The sequence below is a fragment of the Myxocyprinus asiaticus genome, chromosome 3 (assembly GCF_019703515.2).
Source record: "Myxocyprinus asiaticus isolate MX2 ecotype Aquarium Trade chromosome 3, UBuf_Myxa_2, whole genome shotgun sequence".
NCBI classification, from domain to species: domain Eukaryota; kingdom Metazoa; phylum Chordata; class Actinopteri; order Cypriniformes; family Catostomidae; genus Myxocyprinus; species Myxocyprinus asiaticus.
The window spans coordinates 65478779-65499852 of NC_059346.1; the positions used below are offsets into that span (position 1 = coordinate 65478779).

Consider the following 21074-nt stretch of genomic DNA (forward strand, 5'->3'; position numbering starts at 1 on the left):
AGCAGACAGAGGGCACTTTTACATTGTTATGAGTGAAAAAGTGGATATGACGTCAATGAAGAACTTTTCCTTTGGGAGCTTAATGGATCTTTTGGTGTGTTAAAGTCCTCCTGGGAAGTTCGTACTTACGAGGTCGGAAATCGTAAATACGATGTGAGGTGCATTCAAGTGATTTTTTGCGGACCCATTTTGCGGACCCATTTTGCAGACCCATTTTGCAGTTTCAGATTTCTTCCTGTCTTTTTTCCATACTAGTGATGGCAGGAAGCTTTGTTAGCACCAATGCAACAATATGAAGAGCAAAGCCACACATTAGGTAATAAATGCTTTATGTATCTATTGTATCATTCTAGTACGGCCAAATATAATATGGGAAATGTAGTTTTGTTGCAAAAGCTTAGTTGTCGCAATGAGTCAAATTTTCTGGCAAGTTTTATCATTATTCTTAATTAACAGTACAAAAAATGCATACAAACTAAAATCCTCAAGTAAAACTGAATATTAACAATAACAATTAGTTTCCACCATGATTCTTAAATCAACTCGGCCCCAACTTGAAAATAGGGGCTCAAAGAAAATCCAGAATTTCCCACTCGTAATTACGACTTTGTGGTGGCATTCATGTGCACTTAACTTGTAAATATGATCATTCCAACATGACTTGAATGCACAGTTTTTCACTGTGATGACAGGTTTCCGCCTTATATAAAAGTGTTCTAGCAAACTTTTTTATTTTTGCTGTTTTTTTTATTATTTAATAAATACATTAAAATACATTAAATACATCCCATCCATTGCTATATACGTTTACCCTGCTATGGTTTTATCAGTTTTATCGTTTTGCTATCCACATTCCAAACCCGAATATGTGAACAGGGTCCACATAAAGAATCCACATGCAATCAGAAAAAGATTTCATTGTGTTCACTCTGGGAGGCTTTGAAGTAAGTTTGGAGCAGCAGAAATAGTTAACCTTAAATTGTAATGTAAAAACATTTAGCTTTATGCTTAGCTAAAACACTATTTTTAGCACTTTTACATGCACCTGTTATTAGGCAAGATAATATTTTTTCTATCAAGAAAATCTATGTTATATAATTTTTTTTTCTCTAGTAAGTCATTTGATATGTGCTGGAACTATCTTGTTCCTGTAAATGTACCTAAAATCCTTAAAACAAGATAAAAAACATTTTTGGATCAACTTCATATTAGGTGTTTTTAAGCATGTGATACAATGTACTTACAATATTATGTACCCCTAAAGTATACAGTATTACCCCTAAAGTATACTTCGGTTGTCCGCATTGCCGATCGCTCTGTGCATAGAATGCGTGACGCAAATTTCGTTATCAGCACAGTCCGTGTGGACTGTTCGCGTGCAGCCCAGATTTTCCCGAAACGCGGAGAGTCCTTGTTGTGCGCATCATCTGTACATGCGCCTGCCATTGACTGTACTAAAAGAGTATCACAAATCAGTCATAGTGTGCACGCGTCGAATGCTTTCGTATTCGCTCACGATTAAAAAAGTATACTCTGAAAGGCAACGCGGTCAACCGGGCGGATCCGATCCGAAACACAGGAAAACAAAGTATTCCTGGGCCTTAATCCTAAATCTAACCTTACCCCAACCCTTACCTTAAACCCTATCCTTACGAAAATTGAGAGTTCTTGGCAAATTTGCCTCAAACTTGACGCAAATTCGCCACTGAGAATTTTCACATGCAAATGAGCTTTGAGGCAAATTTGCAGCAAATTGTTCATTGTTGTCAAAGGTTTGCTGCAGGTTCACCACTGCCGGCGAAGAGCTGCAAACTTCTGGCAAACATTTGCGGCAAATCAAAAGCTCATTTGCATGTGAAAATAACAAGCGGCAAATTTGCGGCAAGTTTGTGGCTAGTTTAGATGTTTTGTAAGGGTAACTATACCTGAACCTCAACCTCAGTAGCAATAAATGTGTATCTTGTGATAATTTGTATTAATGTAGTTACACAATAAGTACATTGTATTTTTTGTATTTTAATGTTAGTACACAGTAGTTAAAGATACCTAATATAAAGTGGAACCAAATTTTTTATCTTGTTTTAGAAGCAACACTGCATAAGATATTTTAGAGAGAATGTATTTTTAATAGAACATTTTAAGGACTATTTGTCGGTTTATAAAAGTGAACATTTCTTGAACATTTCCGGTTAGTTGTCAAACTCATTCAAAACAATAGTGGGAGGCACTTCATTCATATTGACTTTAACGTGATTAATGTTAGTAACGCAAACACGATTGCCATAAAATGTCATAAATGTCATACATTGTATCATTTGGACCATGTTGTTTGGTGGCTGTATGCGTCCTGGATGCCTGGAACTAATGGAAGTTAATGTTTCCAAAGATTCCGAAAAAGCAAACACAAATGGATGCATGAACCACAGCAGTGAAGCGAGACGGCTGGATGAATTAGTTAAATTCATTCAGCTGGGCTTTAAATAACCTTTCTAATGCATGAAGCTGCGCAAATCATGCACTTGCAGCATTAACAGCTTGATTGATTATAATGGGTGCGATACAATATTCCTGACCTTGTTTCGCTGAGGAAATAATTGTGAGCATTTAAACTACCATACACTTTCATCGCCTCTCTCTCGTAGATGCGGTCAGTAACAACAACACGGCTAAGTCTGGATAAGTTACTTCAGATAAACATTTGATGTTCTCTAAGACTTAATTAAAGGGTCCGGTAATGACACCTCATTGTTTATTTTGAGTACGTGTTAGTCATTTTGAAATTTTTGACATTTTTAAAAATGTTGCTACTGGAAATGCTTCAGGACCAGACATGCACTATAGCGCTCGAATTCCTTGGTTATTGTTTACGTCGTTGAAATGGTCTATATAAATGTATTTTGTCATATTATAGTAGATTTTTTTTTACCAGTGACTGATTTTTGGAGGGTTCTGTCTGCTGCCTTTTATGTCACAGCTCAGGATAGTCGCTAGTGAAGGGTTTTACAGGGTATTAAAGTGCGTTCTTGTGATGTCATTAGCCAATCAGTGTTGTCAGGATGTAATTTTCCTGTCATTAGTCACATGACGGTTACGTTTCAGGTGATTGGCTCCAAAACCTCAGTGGTAACAGCCATTGAGATGTATGGGAATGCAGATAGAGAACTCCAGGTATATAAGAAGTCCCTGTTTGAATCCACTGCATAAAAACTTGTGCTCAGCTAATGAATATGAATTATCATGCAGCTCACAGTCAAAAACATTCATCATCACTCGTTGGTTTGTGGCTTGTTAGTCAATCTGCAGGGTAGTTTATACAGTTCTGATGTAAACACTGCTTACAGGCTCTCATATGTCTCTGAGAGACACAGTTACAGCGTTTCTTTGCTGTTGTTGGAGTTGTCAGTTACTGACTCATAGATATAGTCACACAGATCTTCCACATCATTGTTTAAACATACAGTGAGCTGGTGACCTGGTTAAATATCAGCATGATGATTCATCTATGCATGCATTGCTGCTATGTGTGTTTGTAAGTATTTACAGTATTCTGTTTACAGTACATCACTGATTTTATGCTGTACGGACAACATGACTTTTCTGGAGCAAATGAAGAAATTGTTAACAATAAATCATGTCAAATGATTTCAATTGTTGCTGAGACATGTTGCTGTTTGGATCATTTCACTCATGAACACATATGGAGTTTATGGTACGTTTGGTGTGTAGATAAACATCTAAACCAGTAAGCAGATTCCAGGGGGTACACGAAAAGTATTGGATTACTCTCTGGAGATGACAGAATGAAGAAACACAGAATCTTCCTTCATGTGAATTAAAGGCCCATGGCTTTAATTGAAGATAATATAATTAGGGCTTTCAATCTATTACATTTTTTAAGCAAATTAATTACATGATGTGCAGATTAATTAATCGAAATAATCGCATATCAATATTTACTGCGGAAGGCCCCCAAATAAAGGTAAATTTGAATATAATACTTATAAATAAAACATATGATAAATATTATAATACAGACAAATCAAAAACATTACATTACATACTGTATATTGTGGCAGCAGACGAGTTAAGCATTTCTACAATACAAAAAGTGTCTTTAAAATTCCAAATATATATTTTTTTTTTTTATTTCCATATTGAACGTAACCCAATAATTGGCCTACTTCTGTCTGCTCTGTGTTTAATTGTTGGTCTATGTACTCAAGTGTCAGAGAGATGCTTTTGGAACATCTCACTAGTTTTCAGCATCTCTAGTCATAAATGCTGTGTTAAATGGATGCTGTGTCAAGTTAAACGTAGTTTTAAACTTTGAAAATCATGTCTCGATATCCCTGAATTCTGTAGTGTTCGGTCCAGCTGTCTTTGAGCGAGTCATCTGTGGAAGCCTGTGCTGTTGGTTTAACGAGGTTTGTTGTCTGTACAGCTGGGGTTTATTATACACTACGGGTCAAAAATTTTGAAACACTCTATTATAATTGTTTTTTTTGTTTGTTTTTTTTTTGGTTTTTTTTCACATTTTAGAATACTAGTAAAGCCATCAAAACTATGGAATAACATAAATGTAATGGGAATTATGTTGTGACTAAACAAAATCCAAAATAAATCAAAACTGTGTTATATTTTAGCATCTTCAAAGTAGTCGCCCTTTGCCTAGAATTTGCAGACATGTACTCTTGACATTTTCTCAACCAACTTCTTGAGGTATCACCCTGGGATGATTTTAAACAGTACTGAAGGAGTTCCCATCTATGTTGGGCACTTATTGGCTGCTTTTCTTTATTATTTGGTCCAAGTCATCAATTTCAATGTTTTTTTTTTTTTTTTAGTTTTATAATGAAATAAATTAATATGGTGGCACAATTATATTTTTCTCTATAAAACTAATTTCAAACATTTAAGCATACGCCTTCAGATCAAAAGATTTTTAAGATCATGACAAACATTTCAGTCAAGTGTCTCAAAACTTTTGACCGGTAGTGTATATATATTTTTTAATTAACACGCTATTTGTCATCTAATTAATCACACTGAATTAACAAATCGACAGCCCTACATATTATATTATATTATATTATATTATAGGTTAAAATATAACAAGAGAATTTTTGGGTGAACTATTCCTTTAAGAATCATTCATTCATAATTAACTATATAATAAAATAGGGGTATTGGATTTTCTTTTTAGTCTTAAAAACTTTAAATATTGCATAGAGCTAGAATGACATTAAAAATAACATTTTAACCTGAAAAGTCACAGCATGCCTCTGCTAAACTATCTTTCTCTCTCTTTCCTCTGCTGACTCAAATAGAGATTCAGAGCAAATTGTCCTTAAAATCTGTAGAATCTGTGGATTTGTTTGGTACCTTGAGAACAGAGCTGAACCCCATTCTACTCTCTCTCTCTCTCTCTCACTCTCTCTCTCGCTCTCTTTCTCTCTCTGTCACACACACACACACACTCACAGATGCACAGATATCCATACTGCATACTCAACATCAAATCCACTGCCATATTTATACACAGCATCCTTTAAATAACATTTAGTCACATTTAGTCTAATTAGTCTTTGCTAAGTCAATCATCTCTATTAGCTCATAGTGATTTGAACAAAACCCCTAACATTAAGTAAACATTAGTTTTTACGGGTCATTGACGAATACGTTTGTCTGAGGTGATAATATTGAGAAATCTTGTTGTCAATATATCACGTGTCAAATTTGTAGAAATATAATCTTTGTGTCCGTGTTGGTTTCACTGATGTCTAAAAAACATTTTCTTAGAAAAAAAATAAATAAATAAATAAAAATAAAAAATATATATATATATTCACACACACACACTGGCAGACAAAAGTTTGGAATAATGTACAGACTTTGCTCTTATGGAAAGAAATTGGTACTTTTATTCACCAAAGTGGCATTCAACTGATCACAATGTATAGTCAGGACATTAATAATGTAAAAAATTAATATTACAATTTGAAAAAATGTTCAGAACTTCTTAAACTACTTCAAAGAGTTCTCATCAAAAAATCCTCCAGGTGCAGCAATGACAGCTTTGCAGATCCTTGTTATTCTAGCTGTCAGTTTGTCCAGATACTCAGGTGACATTTCACCCCACACTTCCTGTAGCACTTGCCATAGATGTGGCTGTCTTGTCGGGCACTTCTCACGCACCTTACAGTCTAGCTGATCCCACAAAATCTCAATGGGGTTAAGATCCAGAACACTCTTTTCCAATTATCTGTTGTCCAATGTCTGTGTTTCTTTGCCCACTCTAACCTTTTCTTTTTGTTTTTCTGTTTCAAAAGTGGCTTTTTCTTTGCAATTCTTCCCATAAGGCCTGCACCCCTGAGTCTTCTCTTTACTGTTGTACATGAAACTGGTGTTGAGCGGGTAGAATTCAATGAAGCTTTCAGCTGAGGACATGTGAGGCATCTATTTCTCAAACTAGAGACTCTGATGTACTTATCCTCTTGTTTAGTTGTACATCTGGTCTTCCACATCTCTTTCTGTCCTTGTTAGAGCCAGTTGTCCTTTGTCTTTGAAGACTGTAGTGTACACCTTTGTATGAAATCTTCAGTTTTTTGACAATTTCAAGCATTGTATAGCCTTCATTCCTCAAAACAATGATTGACTGATGAGTTTCTAGAGAAAGCGGTTTCTTTTTTGTCATTTTTGTTCTAATATTGACCTTAAAACATGCCAGTCTATTGCATACAGTGGCAACTCAAAAACAAACACAAAGACAATGTTAAGCTTCATTTAATGATCCAAATAGCTTTCAGCTGTGTTTGATATAATGGCAAGTGATTTTCTAGTACCAAATGATCAATTTAGCATGATTACTCAAGGATAAGGTGTTGGAGTGATGGCTGCTGTCTAGATTTGATCAAAAATGACTTTTTTCAAATAGTGATGGTGCTGTTTTTTACATCAGTAATGTCCTGACTATACTTTGTGATCAGTTGAATGACACTTTGGTGAATTAAAGTACCAATTTCCTTATGAAACAGCAAAATGTACATTACATGTACATTATTCCAAACTTTTGGCCATAACTTTGACTTTGACTTTGTCATGTCAAAAATGTCAAGTGGTTTAACTGTTAAGGAAAAAATTTACATGAGAGTGTACTCAACTTAATCATTATTTTTGCCGTTATTTTACTAAGAGATCACATTTACCATTTTTACCAGGAAAAACTGCATAGACTTGCATTGAAGGAGGGACTCCAGTCATATCTAGAAAGCAGAATATAATACAGATTCGAGGTTTGAGTTTTTCATAGTTAAAGGACTACTCGTATTGTCTTCAGACAATGTAAAAAATATAGTTTTCTTTCACTATACATTTAAAGTTGTGTGTAGAGTTGGCCTAGCTGCCGTTGGATCTGTCACTATTTGTTTGTTTATAAGCTTAAGTCCATTAGTGTATTCACTGACTCACCCGCAGGCAGTGCTGAGATTCTGATGAGACCAAAACTGTGGCTGAAGGTATACTTTACCCACACACTGGAAAGAAAAATCACAAATGAAATCTCTTTAATAGCTCACTTGTTCGTTCTAGACAGTAATGACATTAAATGTGGATCAAACAGAAACTTCAAGTCTTCTGTTCTCACATTTCTCCTCTAAAGTTTCTGAAGAGATTTTACATGTCTCAAGCTGTGCTCAGATTTGCCAAAGTCTGTGATCAAATATATGAATATGAAATCTAACATTTCTCATCAAAGTCTTCCAAGAAGAAATGACCTGAGCTTTGTTATAGACATTAATTAATCTCTATACTCTTACTGTATGTAAACAATTGACTTGTTCATGTCTATTTTTATTTCTCCTAAGGTGTGAAGCAAAGTTCATACTGATATGACAGATAGCAAATAAATCTCTTGAGGTCTGAAAGAGCAACCTCTGAGCAATAACATACTGTATTCCTCTGGGCCATCAAATAGCAGAGAGCCAATATTTTATAAGGAAACAGGAAACAGTATCGCAGCTCAAAATAAGGACCGTTTACTAAAAGTCTTAATCCATGAAACTGAACAGGGTGACTTGTGGGGGATCGTATGTCATATGTGCTGCGTGTCATAAAGCCTGTGGTATTAGAGCACATGCTATTATGATATTACTGTGTATGTCACCCCATATAACCCCAGCGCATCTTCATCTATATTAAGACCCATGGTGATCTTTACTGGTTACTGTCACTCAGGCCGCTTGAGTACTGGAAATCATTTGATTATGATAAATCTGCAGTCAAATGCAGTGTGTTTGCATACGATACATATGATACCTGCGAGATACTCAATTCTGCTCTTAAGCAAATGTGGGACACACAGATGCACAGTGTTGTTTTCCAGTAAAAATATCTAAACATTCTTAAAGCAAGATCAATTTTGTTGACAAGCAAATTTGCTTTAAGAATGATATTAATCAGAATCAGAATGAGCTTTATTGTCAAGTATGCTCACACACACAAGGAATTTTTCATGGTGACAGAAGCTTCCAGTGCAAAGAGAATGCAACCATATATACAGTACATACATACAGACATATACATTTAAACACACACACATATATAAGCACTATATATCTCCTAATTCAAATGTAAAGAATTGAGCCTCTCAGCATGTGTGAAAGCAGTGTTTTGGAGTTTTTTTGAAGGACTGCTGAGACAGTGTTTTTTTCTGGTGCTCATATTTCTCATCTTCTGTACATCCCAGAATGTTCCTTAGATGCACCACTCCGATTGGCAGGTCTGTTGCCAGGGAGCATTGCCGTCTCAACGTGGAATGAATGTGTTGTGTCTGTGCACTTACACATGAAAACGCTGCAGTGTTTGAATATTTATAAAGCGGATTGTTCATATAAATGCACAGACAGACATGTGCTGATAAATGCACAGAAACACATGTCAAATACATGCACAGACAGTCATGTGGTGGGTGATAAATGCACAGACAGACATTCGCCAATAAATGTGCAAACAGACATGCACCGATAAATGCACCGACAAACCTGCACTGAAAAGATATGCACTGATAAATGCAAAGACAGACATGTACTAATAAATGCACTGGCAAGCATGCACCGCTAAATGCGCAAACAGATATGCAACAATAAATGCCGAGATAGACATGTGCTGATAAATGCACGGACAAATATGCGCCGATAAATGCATAGACAGACATGTTCCGATAAATGCGCAGGACGACTTGCACAGAAAGACCTGTGCCAAGTACAGCCTGGACAGACATTCACCTATAAACGTGTAGACAGACATGCGCCAACAGATACACAGACAGACATTTGATGATAAATGTGCAGACAGACATGTGCCGGTTAATGCACAGACAGACATGCAGTGATAAATGTGAATACAGACATGCTCTGACAAATGCACAGACAAACATTCACCAATAAATGCAGAGACAGATATTTGCCAATAAATATGCGGACAGTAATTTGCAGCCATATCACTCTGTAGCACTATACTGGTTGCACACTGAAGCTAAGCAGGATTTAGCCTGGTCTCTACATGGATGGGAGACCTCTTGTGGAAAACTAAGGGTGCTGCTGGAAGAGGTGTTAGAGAGGCCAGCAGGGGGTGCTCACCCTGTGGTCTGTGTGGGTCCTTATGCCCCAGTATACTGACGGGGACACTATACTGTAAAAAAGGATGTCTTTCGGATGAGATATTAAACCGAGGTCCTGACTCTCAGTGATCATTAAAATCCCAGGGCACTTCTTGTAAAGAGTTGGGATTCAACCCCGGTGTCCTGGCCAAATTCCCCCTATTGGCCGTTATCCATCATGGCCTCCTAATAATAATCCCCATCCAGTAATTGGCTCTATATCTCTATTCTCTCCTCTCCACCAACAGCTGGTGTGTGGTGAGCGTACTGGCGCACTATGGCTGCCGTCACATTATCCAAGTGGATGCTGCACACTGGTGGTGGTTGAGGCGAGTCCCCTGTTCACTCTGTAAAGCACTTTGAGTGTAGTATCAGAAAATTCAATTTGCCGATAAATGCACAGATAGACGCGCTGATAAATTCACGGATAAATGCGGACAATCATGCACCAATAAATGTGCAGACAGACATGCACTGACAAGTGCACAGACAGACATTCACCGATAAATGCACAAATATCATCGGCATTCGGCAATAAATAAACAGGCAGTAATTTGCTGCTAAATGTGCAGACAGACATGTGCTGATAAATGCACAAACAGACACATGGTGAGAAATCCACTGACAGACATGTTCCAACAAATTAGCACAACTTATGCCGATACATGCACAAAAAGACCTGTGGCAATTACTGCATGGACAGACATTAACCTATAAATGTGTAGACAGACATGCGGCGACAAATGCACAGACATTTGACGATAAATGCGCAGACAGACATTCTGCAAATGGACAGACAGGCATTCTGCAAATGCACAGATATGCGCGATAAATGCGTAGTTGGGCATTCGTCAGTAAATGCACAGACGGATATTCGCCAATAAATATGCAGACAGTAATTTGCCTAGAATTGCGCAGACAGACGTGCTGATAAATGCATGAACAGACAGGCGGTGATAAATGCGCAGACAGACATTCGACGATAAATGTGCAGACTGACATGTACCGGTTAGTGCACAGACAGACATGCACTGATAAATGCACAGACGGACACGCAGTGATAAATGCGCAGACAGACATTTGCAGATAAATGTGTAGACAGACATGCACTGACAAATGCACAGACAGATATTTAACAATAAATGTACAGATATGCACGATAAATGTGCAGTCAGACATTCGTCAATAAATGCACAGACAGATATGAGCTAATAAATACGCAGGCAGTAATTTGCAGATAAATGGGCAGACGGACATGTGCCGATAAATGAACGAACAGACAGGCGGTGATAAATGCGTAGACAGACGTGTTGATAAATGCACTGATAGACATGCGCCGATAAATGCACAGACAAATATGTGCCGATAAATGCGCAGACAGACATGTGCATATAAATGTGCAGACAGACATTCACCAATAAATATACAAGCAGTTATTTGCCAATAAATGTGCAGACAGATATGCGCTGATAAATGCGCTGGTAGACGTGCCAATAAGTGCATGCCTCCTTTGAAGATATCTGTGGGTTTATGAAGTTTATGTCTGTATGTTCCTTATCAAAGATGTGCAAAGTCTATATTTAATGTGTGTGTGTATGTGTGTGCATGCACACCTAAATTAAGATTATTCCTGTGTGTGTGTGGGCACTGCATTGCAGCACTGTGTATTAACTGGCAGCAAGTACAGGATGGGTCTGTATGCGTTCAGTGGGCACAGATACACACTATTCACATAAACTGATGCTGCGGCTTCTTGGGTGTAGGGTCAGCGGTTCATAGTTCATATGTCATGTGACAAACATGTAAACTCCGCTGTGATATAGTTTTCAGTTTTATATTGCCATTGTTGGCCATCGTCCTCCATGCTGTGTAGATGGTGGTGACACATTGTTCATTTATAAACCCTTATCGGTCAACCACTAATAGATATATTCCAGCACGCAGTGTTCTGTACAACACTGGATAAAAACTGCCATTTCTAGATTTTTAAAGTCTGACTTTTGCTGTAGTGAATCTCTGCTAGTGTAGTTCTCATCTGTGGAAATCAATGCAAACATTTGAAGCAAGACTGACTTGTGTTTTCATGTTGTTTTCTGGTGTAAAGATTGTGTAGTTTTTGTGTGTCTTCATTTGCATTTACCGACAAGACATGTCATCTTTGATTGCATTTGTTCCCCTGAAATCAACCTGAGGCACAAAAACAAGACAAATACATGAAACCTGTCAAGAGCATGTCCAGGTCATATTTCACCTCCAAATCAAAAGAAAGAAAGAAATTATATTTTGCATAAAGAAAATGAATACAGTTTTCAGGGCCATTTCTTTTTTTCTTTTTTTTTGCATTGTGACATTATTTTTATAACAATTAATCACCCCATAACTCTTTCTTGAGATGTTTGGAAGTGTTGATATCTAGATTCTCTCTGAGTGAAAAGGTTCATGTAGCCTTCAAAACTCAAAGACCATTTAAAACAAAAGATGATAAAAGCTCATGCACAGAATGCCACTGTCTGGAAAGTTGTTTGTCTTGTGTTACTGTGGTCTGTCAGAGTGTGTTGATAACTTTACCTGTGACTCTGAAACTATATGATATATTACTGAAGCAGATGCGGATATAGTCAGTATCTGTGCCAGAGACAAATACCAGCAGAACAAAAGACATGTGTTCTTAAAAACTGAAGTTTTCTGTGTTGATATATTCAGAAAATTATGTGTAGATGTGACACGAATAAAGTACTTATAAATTTAATTAATCACAATTAATCACATATATAATTTTTTACTGAAAAAAAGGCCCCAAATAAAAATTATACAATATATAATAAGCGGCAGACAGGCGCTTTTGATGTGTCTTTCTGTGGTTGCATCGCATTTCACTGGTTTTCAGCATCTCTAGCCATAAACGCAGCATTTTTAGGATGCTGTGTCAAGTTAAATGTAGTTTGAAACTTCAAAAACCACGGCTCGAGATTGCTGCATTCTGCTTCATCTAGCTGTCTTTGACCAGCTGTTGGTTCGTTGCCTGTACAGCTAGAGCTGCGCTTACTGCCCCATGCTGACTTACACTCACAAAAACATGGAGGTAGCAATTCAAAAAAAACAAAAATCAAAATCAAATCACTTTATTGTCACACAGCCATATACACAAGTGCAATGGTGTGTGAAATTCTTGGGTGCAGTTCCGATCAACATAGCAGTCGTGACAGTGATGAGACATATACCAATCTACAATAACATCAAATTAACACAGCACAATTTAAACATCTGTTATACACATAATTACACTCAACAGTATACAAATAATAACATACACTGTACAGTATACAATACGCACTATATAGATACACATTATTCAATAAAAATAAAAAATAAAAATATATAAAAAAGTATATATAGTAGTATATATAGAATGTACAGTATTGTACTGTATTGACATTCAGGCTGTCGGTTGATAGTCAGTTGTTAAGAGAGAATATAATATAATAATAATATAATTTATGACAGTCCGGTGTGAGATATAAGAGTAAGGGTAATAAAGTGCAGTGCTGATGTATTTTGATAGTGGGAGATCAAGAGTTCAGAAGTCTGATTGCTTGGGGGAAGAAGCTGTCATGGAGTCGGCTGGTGCGGGTCCTGATGCTGCGATACCGCCTGCCTGATGGTAGCAGTGAGAACAGTCCATGGCTCGGGTGGCTGGAGTCTCTGATGATCCTCCGAGCTTTTTTCACACACCGCCTTGTATATATTTCCTGGAGGGAGGGAAGCTCACCTCCGATGATGTGTCTGGCAGTTCGCACCACCCTTTGCAGTGCTTTGCAGTTGTGGGTGGTGCTATTGCCAAACCAGGCGGAGATGCAGCCAGTCAGGATGCTCTCTACAGTGCAGGTGTAGAACCGTGTGAGGATGTGGCGGTTCATTCCAGACTTCCTCAGCCGTCTCAGGAAGAAGAGGCGCTGATGAGCCTTCTTCACAACAACTTCAGTGTGGATGGACCATGTGAGTTCCTCAGTGATGTGGACACCCAGGAACTTGAAGCTGCTGACTCTCTCCACTGGTGCTCCATTGATGGTGATGGGACTGTGTTCTCTGTCTTTTCTTCTGAAGTCCACCACAAGCTCCTTTGTCTTACTTACATTGAGGGAGAGGTTGTCAGAGTGTGCACCTCCTCTCTGTAGGCTGTTTCATCATTGTCAGTGATAAGACCTACCACCGTTGTGTCATCAGCAAACTTAATGATGGCATTGGAGCTATGTGTTGCCACACAGTCATGTGTGTACAAGGAATACAGTAGTGGGCTGAGAACACAGCACTGTGGGGCTCCAGTTTTGAGGGTTAGTGATGAGGAGATGTTGCTGCCTATTCTAACCACCTGGCGTCTGCTTGACAGGAAGTCCAGGATCCAGCTGCACAGCGAGCTGTTTAAGCCCAGAGCCCGGAGTTTCTCATCTAGCTTGGAGGGCACTATGGTGTTGAATGCTGAGCTGTAGTCTACAAACAGCATTCTCACATAAGTGTTCTTTTTTCCAGGTGGGAGAGAGCAGTGTGTATTGTAGATGCAATGGCATCATTAGTGGAGCGGTTGTTGCGGTAAGCAAATTGCAACGGGTCAAGAGAGAGAGGCAGCACAGAGCAGATGTAATCTCTGATTAGTCTCTCAAAGCATTTGCTGAAGATGGGGGTCAGAGCAACAGGACGCCAGTCATTTAAGCAAGTTATTTTTGATTGCTTTGGAACAGGCACAATGGTGGATGTTTTAAAGCATGTGGGGACTACAGACAAAGAGAGGGAAAGGTTGAAAATGTCTGTAAAAACACCAGCCAGCTGGTTCACGTGCGCTCTGGTGACGCGGCCCGGAATGCCGTCTGGGCCTGCGGCTTTGCGGATATTCACCCGTCGGAAGGATCGGGTTACATCCGCTACAGAGACAGAGAGTGAACTAACCTCTGTAGCTTCAGCCGCGAGAGCTCTCTCCACGAGGGCGGTGTTAATTCCCTCAATACGAGCATAAAAAGTATTTAGCTCATCCGGGAGAGAGGCAGCGGTGTTCATGGCGGAGTTTTTATTCCCTGTAAAGTCCGTGATGATGTTAATTCCCTGCCACATGCTTCTAGAGTTGGTGGTGTTAAACTGTCCTTCAGTCTTGCTCCTGTACTGGCGTTTTGCGGTTCTGATTTTCGGAGGGCATAACTGGCTTGTTTATGCTCCTCCGCATTCCCAGAATTAAAAGCGAAGGTCCGCACATCAAGTGCCGCGCGAACATCGTTATTTATCCATGGTTTCTGATTCGGATAGATCCGTATTGTTCTGGTCGGAACCACGTCCTCCACGCACTTTTTGATGAAACACATTACGCTATCAGCGTAAAGCTCGATGCCGTCATCAGAGGCGGACCGGAACATCTCCCAGTCCATGTGATCAAAACAGTCTTGTAGCGTAGAGTCTGATTGGTCCGAACAGCACTTAATCGTTCTGAGGGTGGGTGCTTCCTGTTTCAGTTTCTGCCTGTAAGCGGGCAGAAGCAGAATGGAAGAGTGGTCCGATTTGCCAAATGGTGGGCGGGGGAGGGATTTGTAGCCATCCCGGAAGGGAGAGTAGCAATGGTCCAAAACCCGGTCCCCTCATGTGTTGAAACTAATGTGCTGGTGGTATTTTGGTGCGACTGATTTTAAACTAGCTTTATTAAAGTACCCAGTCACAATGAATGCGGACTCAGGGTGCGTGGTTTCCTGCTTGCTTATAATCCCATACAGTTCCTTGAGTGCCCGGTCTGTGTCGGCTTGTGGCGGGATGTACACAGCAGTGATAATGACCGCTGTGAATTCCCTCGGTAGCCAGAATGGTCGACACAGAAGCATGAGAAATTCCAGATCAGGAGAACAGAAAGACTTGATAGAATGTATGTTCTTCTGATCACACCAGGATTTGTTGATCATAAAACATACTCCACCACCTCTGCATTTACCTGAGAGGTCTTTCGCTCTGTCCGCTCGGTGTACGGAGAACCCCACGGGTTCAATGGCTGAGTCTGGAATCTCCGCAGACATCCAAGTTTCCGTAAGGCAGATAATGCAGCAGTCCCTCATCTCTCGTTGGAAAGAGACCCGTGCTTTCAGCTCGCAGAGCTTGTTATCCAGAGACTGAACATTTGCCAGTAGAATAGTGGGTAGCGGGGGTCGATTTGCGCGGCGTCTTACTCTGATGAGAACGCCTGCTCTGTTTCCCCTTTTCCTTTTGCGTTTCCGCGGCCGTGCTGCCCAGACAAAGGGCTCCGCTTGCGTGTTTGTAAACAGCGGGTCGGCATTGAGGAATTTGAAGTCCGGTTTACGGTGTAAAATTGCTGAACCAATGTCCAAAAGTGTTTGTCTGTCATAGAAAATAAGGCAGACAACATCCAAGACAAAAAACATAAGAACTGTGAACAAAACAAACAAAACACTACTATGTTGTGTCGGAGCTCACAACGCAGCAGCCATACTCGGCGCCTTCTTGAGTCCTAAAAGTTTCAAGCTTAAATTGTTGTAAGGAAAATTATATGTAATTATATATATATATATATATATATATATATATATATATATATATATATATATATATATATATATACACACATACACACTACTGGTCAAATGTTTTGAAACACTTACTCATTTTTTATTATAATTATTTTTCATATTTTAGAATAATAGTAAAGTCATCAAAACTATGGAATAACATAAATGGAACCTTGGGAATTATGTTGTGACTAAACAAATTCCAAAATAAATCAAAACTGTGTTATATTTTAGCATCTTCAAAGTAGTCACCCTTTGCCTAGATTTTGCAGACATGTACTCTTGACATTTTCTCAACCAACTTCTTGAGGTATCACCCTGGGATGATTTTAAACAGTATTGAAAGAGTTCCCATCTATGTTGGGCACTTATTGGCTGCTTTTCTTTATTATTTGGTCCAAGCCATCCATTTCAAAAAAATATATTTTTTTAATTAAATAAATTAATATGGTGGCACAATTATATTTTTGTCTACAAAACTAATTTCAATCATTTAAGCATACGCCTTCAGATCAATATACAGTATATACTCTATATGGCCAAACGTATGTGGACACCCCTTTCTAATTAACGAATTTGGTTACTCCATTAAATCCAGTAAAGAAAAATCTTAATGTTTCTTTATGTAATGGCTTGGGCTTTGTGTGCTTCCAAATTTGTGGCAACTGTTTGGGGATAGCCCTTTTCTGTTCCAGCATGACAATGCCCCTGTGAACAAAGTGAGGTCCATAAAGAAATGGTTTACTGTGTCTGGTGTGGAAGAAATTGACTGGCCTGCACAAAGCCCAGACCTGAACCCCACTGATCACTTTTGGGGTGAACTGGAACAGCAACTGTAAGTCAGGCCCCATCAACCAACATCAGTTCCTGACCTCACTGTTAGCCTTGTGTCTGAATGAGAGCAAATCCCTGCAGCCTCGTTACTACATACAGTATAGTGGAAAGCCTTCCCAAAAGAGTGGAAGCTGTTATTACAGCAAAGGGGGAAATTGATGCCTAAGGTTTTGAAATTAAATGTTCATCAATATATATGGTTTATATACAGTGCATCCGGAAAGTATTCACAACGCTTCACTTTTTCCACATTTTGTTATGTTACAGCCTTATTCCAAAATGGATTAAATTCATTATTTTCCTCAAAATTCTACAAACAATACCCCATAATGACAACGTGAAAGAAGTTTGTTTGAAATCTTTGCAAATGTATTAAATAAAAAATGGAAAAAAAATCACATGTACATACGTATTCACAGCCTTTGCTCGATACTTTGTTGAAGCACCTTTGGCACCAATTACAGCCTCAAGTCTTTTTGAATATGATGCTACAAGCTTGGCACACCTATTTTTGGGCAGTTTCTCCCATTCTTCTTTGCAGGACCTCTCAAGCTCCATCAGGTTGGATGGGGAGCGTCGGTGCACAGCCATTTTCAGATCTCTCCAGAGATGTTCAATCGGGTTCAAGTCTGGGCTCTGGCTGGGCCACTCAAGGACATTCACAGAGTTGTCCCGTAGCCACTCCTTTGTTAGCTTGGCTGTGTGCTTAGGGTCGTTGTCCTGTTGGAAGATGAACCTTCACCCCAGTCTGAGGTCCAGAGTGCTCTGGAGCAGGTTTTCATCAAGGATGTCTCTGTACATTGCTGCATTCATCTTTCCCTCGATCCTGACTAGTCTCCCAGTTCCTGCCGCTGAAAAACCTCCCCACAGCATGATGCTGCCACCACCATGCTTCACTGTAGGGATGGTATTGGCCAGGTGATGAGCAGTGCCTGGTTTCCTCCAGACATTACGCTTGCCATTCAGGCCAAAGAGTTCAATCTTTGTTTCTCATGGTCTGAGAGTCCTTCAGGTGCCTTTTGGCAAACTTCAGGTGGGCTGTCATGTGCCTTTTACTGAGGAGTGGCTTCTGTCTGGCCACTCTACCGTACAGGCCTGATTGGTGGAGTGCTGCAGAGATGGTTGTTCTTCTGGAAGGTTCTCCTCTCTCCACAGAGAAATGCTGGAGCTCTGTCAGAGTGACCATCGGGTTCTTGGTCACCTCCCTGACTAAGGCCCTTCTCCCCTGATTGCTCAGTTTGGCCAGGCGGCCAGCTCTAGGAAGAGTCCTGGTGATTCCAAACTTCTTCCATTTACGGATGATGGAGGCCACTGTGCTCATTGGGACCTTCAATGCTGCAGAAATTTTTCTGTACCCTTCCCCAGATCTGTGCCTCGATACAATCCTGTCTCGGAGGTCTACAGACAATTCCTTGGACTTCAAGGCTTGGTTGTGCTCTGACATGCACTGTTAACTGTGGGACCTTATATAGACAGGTGTGTGCCTTTCCAAATCATGTCCAATCAACTGAATTTACCACAGGTGGACTCCAATCAAGTTGTAGAAACATCTCAAGGATGATTAGTGGAAACAGGATGCACCTGAGCTCAATTTTGAGTGTCATGGCAAAGGCTGTGAATACTTATGTACATGTGATTTTTTTCGGTTTTTCTTTTTAATACATTTGCAAAGATTTCAAACAAACTTCTTTCACATTGTCATTATGGGGTATTGTTTGTAGAATTTTGAGAAAAATAATGAATTTAATCCATTTTGGAATAAGGCTGTAACATAACAAAATGTGGAAAAAGTGAAGCGCTGTGAATACTTTCCGGATGCACTGTATATAAACTAAGCAGACACTTTGTCCTTTTTCAGGACACTGTATTTAAAGATATTTTTTTTAAATACAAATAACTTTACAGATCTTTATTGTAAAGGGTTTAAACAAAGTTTTCCATGCTTGTTCAATGAACCATAAAGAATTAATGAACATTCACCTGTGGAACGGTCGTTAAGACAATAACAGCTTACAGACGGTAGGCAATTAAGGTCACATTTTACAGGTCACAAACTTAGGACACTAAAGAGACCTTTCTACTGACTCTGAAAACCACCAAAAGAAAGATGTCCAGGGTCCCTGCTCATCTGCGTGAACGTGCCTTAGGCATGCTGCATGGAGGCATGAAGACTGCAGATGTGGCCAGGGCAATAAATTGCGATGTCCGTACTGTGAGACGCCTAAGACAGCACTACAGGGAGACAGGAAGGACAGCTGATCGTCCTCACAGTGGCAGACCACGTGTAACAACACCTGCACAGGATCAGTACATCCGAATATCACACCTGTGGGACAGGTACAGGATGGCAACAACAACTGCCGGAGTTACACCAGGAACACACAATCCCTCCATCAGTGCTCAGACTATCCGCAGTAGGCTGAGAGAGGCTGGAATGAGGGCTTGTAGGCCTGTTGTAAGGTAGATCCTTACCAGACATCTCCAGCAACAATGTTGCATATGGGCACAAACCCACCTTCACTGGACCAGACAGGATTGGCAAAAAGTGCTCTTCACTGATGAGTCGTCGTTTTGTCTCACCAGGGGTGATGGTTGGACTCGCATTTATCATCGAAGAAATGAGCGTTACATCGAGGCCTTTACTCTTGAGCAGGATCGATTTGGAGGTGGTAGGGTCCGTCATGGTCTGAGGCGGTGTGTCACAGCATCATCGGACTGAGCTTGTTGTTATTACAGGCAATCTCAACGCTGTGTGTTACGGGGAAGACATCCTCCTCCCTCATATAGTACCCTTTCTGTAAGCTCATCCTGATATGACCCTCCAGCATGACAATGCCACCAGCCATACTGCTCATTCTGTGTGTGATTTCCTGCAAGACAGGAATGTCAGTGTTCTGCCATGGCCAGCGAAGAGCCGGGATCTCAATCCCATTGAGCATGTCTGGGACCTGTTGGTTCGGAGGGTGAGGGCTAGGGCCATTCCCCCCAGAAATGTCCAGGATCTTGCAAGTGCCTTGGTGGAAGAGTGGGGTAACATCTCACAGCAAGAACTGGCAAATCTGGTGCAGTCCATGAGGAGGAGATGCACTGCAGTACTTAATGAAGCTGGTGGCCACACCAGATACTGACTGTTACTTTTGAATTTGGAACATATGTATATATATATACTGTTGAAGTCAGAAGTTTACATACACCTTAGCCAAATACATTTAAACTCAGTTTTTCACAAGTCCTGATATTTAATCGTAGAAAAAATTCTCTGTCTTAGGTCAGTTAGGATCACTACTTTATTTTAAGAATGTGAAATGTCAGAATAATAGTAGAGACAATGATTTATTTCAGCTTTTATTTCTTTCATCACATTCCCAGTGGGTCAGAAGTTTACATACAATTTGTTAGTATTTGGTAGCATTACCTTTAAATTGATTAACTTGGGTCAAATGTTTTGGGTAGCCTTCCACAAGCTTCTCACAATAAGTTGCTGGAATTTTGACCCATTCCTCCAGACAGAACTGGTGTAACTGAGTCAGGTTTGTAGGCCTCCTTGCTCACACACACTTTTTCAGTTCTGCCCACAAATTTTCTATCGGATTGAGGTCAGGGCTTAGTGATGGCCACTCCAGTATCTTGACTTTGCTGTCCTTAAGCCATTTTGCCACAACTTTGGAGGTATGCTTGGGGTCATTGTCCATTTGGAAGAGCCATTTGCGACCAAGCTTTAACTTCCTGGCTGATGACTTGAGATGTTGCTTCAATATATCCACATAATTTTCCTTCCTCATGATGCCATTTATAAGTGCACCAGTCCCTCCTGCAGTAAAGCACCCCACAACATGATGTTGCCACCCCCATGCTTCACGGTTGGGATGGTGTTCTTCAGCTTGCAAGCCTCACCCTTTTTCCTCCAAACATAACAATGGTCATTATGGCCAAACAGTTCAATATTTGTTTCATCAGACCAGAGGACATTTCTCCAAAAAGTAAGATCTTTGTCCCCATGTGCACTAGCAAACTGTAGTCTGGCTTTTTTTATG

General features: G+C 39.8%; 2 protein-coding genes across 11 annotated transcripts in view; both read left to right on the forward strand.

Moving 5' to 3' along the window:
* The window catches only part of LOC127422925 (transmembrane protein 250-like), a 70562-nt gene that overhangs the window by 39898 nt on the left and 9590 nt on the right, over positions 1–21074 (forward strand). The window lies entirely within an intron of this gene.
* LOC127422739 (nucleus accumbens-associated protein 2-like) overlaps positions 1–21074 on the forward strand; it is a 70294-nt gene that overhangs the window by 16378 nt on the left and 32842 nt on the right. The gene's annotated exons all lie outside the window — the stretch shown is intronic.